The sequence below is a fragment of the Condylura cristata genome, unplaced genomic scaffold (assembly GCF_000260355.1).
Source record: "Condylura cristata isolate star-nosed mole 26May11 unplaced genomic scaffold, ConCri1.0 scaffold00032, whole genome shotgun sequence".
Taxonomy (NCBI): Eukaryota; Metazoa; Chordata; class Mammalia; order Eulipotyphla; family Talpidae; genus Condylura; species Condylura cristata.
Genome location: NW_004567133.1, coordinates 19,648,204 through 19,652,836, shown reverse-complemented (window position 1 = coordinate 19,652,836; position 4,633 = coordinate 19,648,204).

Below are 4,633 nucleotides of genomic sequence, written 5' to 3'. Positions count from 1 at the left end.
GCGGGGGGACTCCTGCTGCAGTGGCTGTGGACAGCTGCGGAGTGCTGTGTTTCAATCATTATGCCACCAGGGAGGGCCCTAGAGGAGCAAATTAAATCTGGTGGTAGCAGAAGGAAAGCAATCATAAGAATTAGAATGGGCATAAATGAAATAGGGAATAGAAAAACAGGAGAGAATCATGGCGCCAAAACCAGCTATTTGCAAGATTGGCGATATTGGCTACCTTTTGCTGAACTGACCGAATGAGAGGATACAAATTACTAAAATCAGAAATTAAAGCAAGGACATTTCTTCTGATTTTCAGAAATAAAGTTATAAGAGAATAGGACAACTATATACCAACAAATCAGTAACCTACATGGACGGAGCCGACCTTAGAAACACAACTAGTAACAGCTGATCCGAGTAAGAAAGCCTAAACAAACTCTAACCAGTAAAAAGATGGAGTCAATAACAAAAAGCCTCCAAGAAACGAAATCCCAGGACATGATGGCTTCAAATATTTAAAGAATAAACAACAAGCCATCCCCAAAATCTTCCCAAAATAAAAGATGAAAAAGCCACTTCCTCGTTCTATCAACAAGGTTGTCTTTACCCTGTGAACAAAACATTACAAGAAATTTACAGACCGGTATTCCTTTTGAATATAGATACAAAAAAAAAATACCTCAACAAATACTGGCAAACTGATTTCAACAACTAATTAAAAGGATTCTATATCATGACCAAAAGGAATTTATCCCAGGAATACAACATTCGGAAAGCAGCCAACCAAACATAACCTCGAAAGGCCCGAAGTACAGGATGCTCTCAAACACAGGAAATGCCTTTACCAAAGTCAACATCATTCTGAGTAAAAATACTCAACAGGGGCCCTCCCTGGTGGCACAACAGGTTAGGACGCAGCACTGCAAGCTGGCTGCAGCCACCTCGCCTCCGCCTCAGTTCAATCCCAGCCTGCCTGAGGTGACCCCAGGGCGCGGCAGACCTCTCCTGACCCCCGCTGCTCCCTCAGCAGGGGACTGCGACATCGTCTGTTCTGCTCCCCGCTCTGACTCTGGTGAATCCTCTCACCGCCCCTGCGCCTCTGGCCTGTACCCCAGTTCTGTGTACATAAATAAATACATCTTAAAAAACTACTCAACGACTAGTAATATAAAGGAGGTTTCTCAACACGGTAAAGAGCCCTTGTTAAACTCCCAGCAAATAGCGATGGGTGACAAAACCATCCCCCTCAGATTAAAAGCAAGACGAGATACAGTGTTGTAAACCAACATTACTTGAATTCTTTAAAAGTCCATGAATTGGGCCCTCCGCTAGTGGTGCACCGGGTTAGAGCGCAGCACTAAGAAGCTGTCCGACCCCTGCCAGGGAGGGACCCCCAGGGAGTGACCCCCTGTCTCCCCGCTGCTCCCCTCAGCAGTGGATTTCAGTACATCTGCCTGTTCTGCTCCCCGCTCTCTCACCACCCCCCCCACCTCTGGCCTGCACCCCAAATCTTTAAAAACACAATGAAAAAATTTCCCTATTGGACCTGTTTAATTGTGAAGGAATATTTGATGATGGTATTTAGCCAAGTAATACAGATGTTCAAAAAAAAGTAATCTCTTTATTTCAGGATTACTGCTTGGATACTCAACATCCACGCTCCATTTCTCCCCGCCTGAATAATGCGACATGATGTAATGGGGTGTAACAGTTGTCACCAGCTAGAAACTCCGTCTCCCGGCCTCCTGTGCAGCTGGGTGCAGTTTCACCGATGGCAGAGTCCTCACCAGGATGAGTGAGTGGAAGACACTCCGGCACGTCCAGGCTAGCTTCTGAAAGAGGCTCATCTTGTTCCATTTCCCTCGCGGGAACGTGGACTTGGTGGCTACAGCCTCTGCCAGTGCAGTGAGGAAGGGAGCGGGAGAGGGGGTCAGAGGAACCCGATTAATGGAGGTTGAACAGGTGCTACCCCAGATCCTGACTGTCCATCTCTGAATCTGGCTTTTGTGAATGAAAAATAAACCTATTACACATAAAAAATATCCATTGGATCACTACCTCTTACTATATAGATTTGAAAGAAGAATGCAAAGCTTTAATGTGTAAAACTATCTGAAGAAAATGAAGTTGGATATATTTTGGGGATTGGGAAGCTCTTCTCCCCCTTTTCCTGTCTTCCTTCCTTTTTTTTTAATTAATTTTTTTAATACCGTTGTTCATTTCTTTACAGTATTTGATTTCTCCCCAGAAAACTCCACCATATCACCCATGAACCATCACAAGTCCCTGTGCTCTTCCCTCTGCTGCTTTGACCTCCCTCCCTCCCCTGTCCCTGCTGTGTCTCGGACCTCTAGTTCTCTCTTTCTCTCGTTGTTACTCAGTTTTCCTGCATTCCTCCTACAAGTGAAACCATCGACATTTTCCTTTCTCCTTCTGACTTATGTCACTGAGCATGATCCCTCCCAGCTCCATCCACACTGCTGCGAATGCTTTTTGCGTTTATCCTTTTTGATCGCCGAGTACTATTCCACTGTGTACATAGACCACATCTTCTTGTTCTGCTCTTTTGCTTTGGTGCATTGAGGTTGTTTCCATATCTTCGCTATTATAAATCGTGCTGCACCAGACATAAGGGTGCAGTTTCCTTTTGATTAATTAATATTTTTGTGTCCTCTGGGTAGATCCCTAAGAGTGGAATCGCTGAGTCATATGGTAGTTCCATTTTCAGCAACTTGAGGATCCTCCACACAGCTTTCCATGGGGATTGTCCTCCTTCCTTCTAACTTCAGAGTCCTCAGGATGCTTACTGATGTCCACTGATGTTTGGAAATCTCTCAAGTACCCTCCATTTTATTGGAAATGGCTGCATTCCATGTTTGTGGTTATATAGTACTCCACGGTGTGGCTAAGCCTCATCTTCTTCTTCCAGCTGTCCAGTGCACATTTAGGCTTCTGTTTCCCAGCTGTTATAAACAGCCCTGCTGTGAACACTGTGGAGCACGTGGGTTTTTGTGCTGGTGCCTTCATATTCTTTGGAGAGATGCCCAAGAGTGGCATTACGGGGTTGCCAGTATTTCTACTTGTTTTTTTTTTTTAAAGATTTATTTATTTATGCATACAGAACTGGGGGACAGGCCAGAGGTGTGGGGAAGTGATACCATCCACCAGAGACAGAGTGGGGAAACAGAACAGGCAGGTCAACGAAGTCCACTGCTGAGGGAGCAGCGGGGAGACAGGAGAGGTCTGCTGCGCCCCGGGGGTCCCTCCCTGGCCTGGACCAACTCACACTGCAGCGGCAGCGGCTGTGCTGATTTGCAGGGCTGTGCCTCGCGCGGCTGCGCCACCGGGAAGAGCCCTCTATCTCCAGTTTTTTAAGGTAAGACTGTTGCTTCACACAGCAGTTGAAGCAGTTCACATCCCACCAGCGTTGTGAGCGGCTCCTTCCTGCAGTCCTCTCCAGGACTCCGTGAGGGCCCTTGCAATGTGTGACCATTTTCATGCACGTGAGGTAGTGGCTCATTGAGGTTTTCGTTGCATCTTGTTGGAAGTGACGTGAACGTTTTCCAGGTGTCACTGGTCTTTTGGAAGAAATTCTGAAAAGCACACATGGACTCTAAGGCAGATAATGCATGAATTGGGCTATATCAATGAAGGATGTATGTTCCCAGAGGCTAAAATCTGAGGAAATATTTGCAAGGTTTGTCTAGATTATCGGAAGAACTACTTACATAAATAAGAAAAACAAAATAGGCAGACATGGAAAGACACCTATAGAAAGAAGTCAAAACAGCTGACACCTTTACTGCGAAATGTTCACCTTCACCACTGATCAGAGGACCGAAAATGAGCCTGAGATGCCATTTAAGACCCACCATGTCGGTAAAAGTTTTAAAAATCGATTCTTTCAGGGCTTGGCTCGGAAGGGGAAGTCAGGGCTCTGTCGTTACAGCCGCGGAGTTACAGCTGCACGCGGGACAACCGCGGGAGTCGGCGCTTCCATGGCCCGTGGCCCCGGCCCCGAGTGGCAGCCCAGGCCGAGTGACCTGTGCCGAGGGGCCCGGCCCTCGTGGAACAAGGGAAAGAGACGCAGGTTGGGCCTGAGAAACGCTGAGCAAGATGCACACAGCGCTTCCCTTCCGGAAAACAGAAGAGTACATGGGGTGGGGGTGGCGAGGGTGGGGGGCAAAAAGCAGAAGCCGCTGCGCACTGGGGCGTTTCTGGACACGAAGCAGCGCTGCGCTTCCCACCCGAGCGGACCCTCCCCCTGGCCCGGGGGCGCAGGGGCCGCACGGGGCTGGCCACAGGCGGGCAAGGCGGGCAGCGTACACTTTCCAGAAGCGAAGTCCTGGCCAGGGTCGCGTGCGGGCGTGAGCGGCCTCATGACACCCCGACACCCCGGACCCCTGGCAGGCCGCCCGGGACCGCGGGGTGCCCTCCAGAGCCTCGGCCACCGCTGCCCTCGCGGCTGCCCGCGTCGTCGGCGGGACGCCCGCACAGCCCCGTGGGGGCGCCCACCGGTCTGGTCCCCCTGGGCGTGAGGAGCAGAAAGTGGGAACCCCCCTGCGGGTCCCGCCCCAGATAGCCCCAGAGCCACAGCCCGCGGTCGAGTCATTAATACTGACCGCCCCGCCCCCACGCCGCCCGG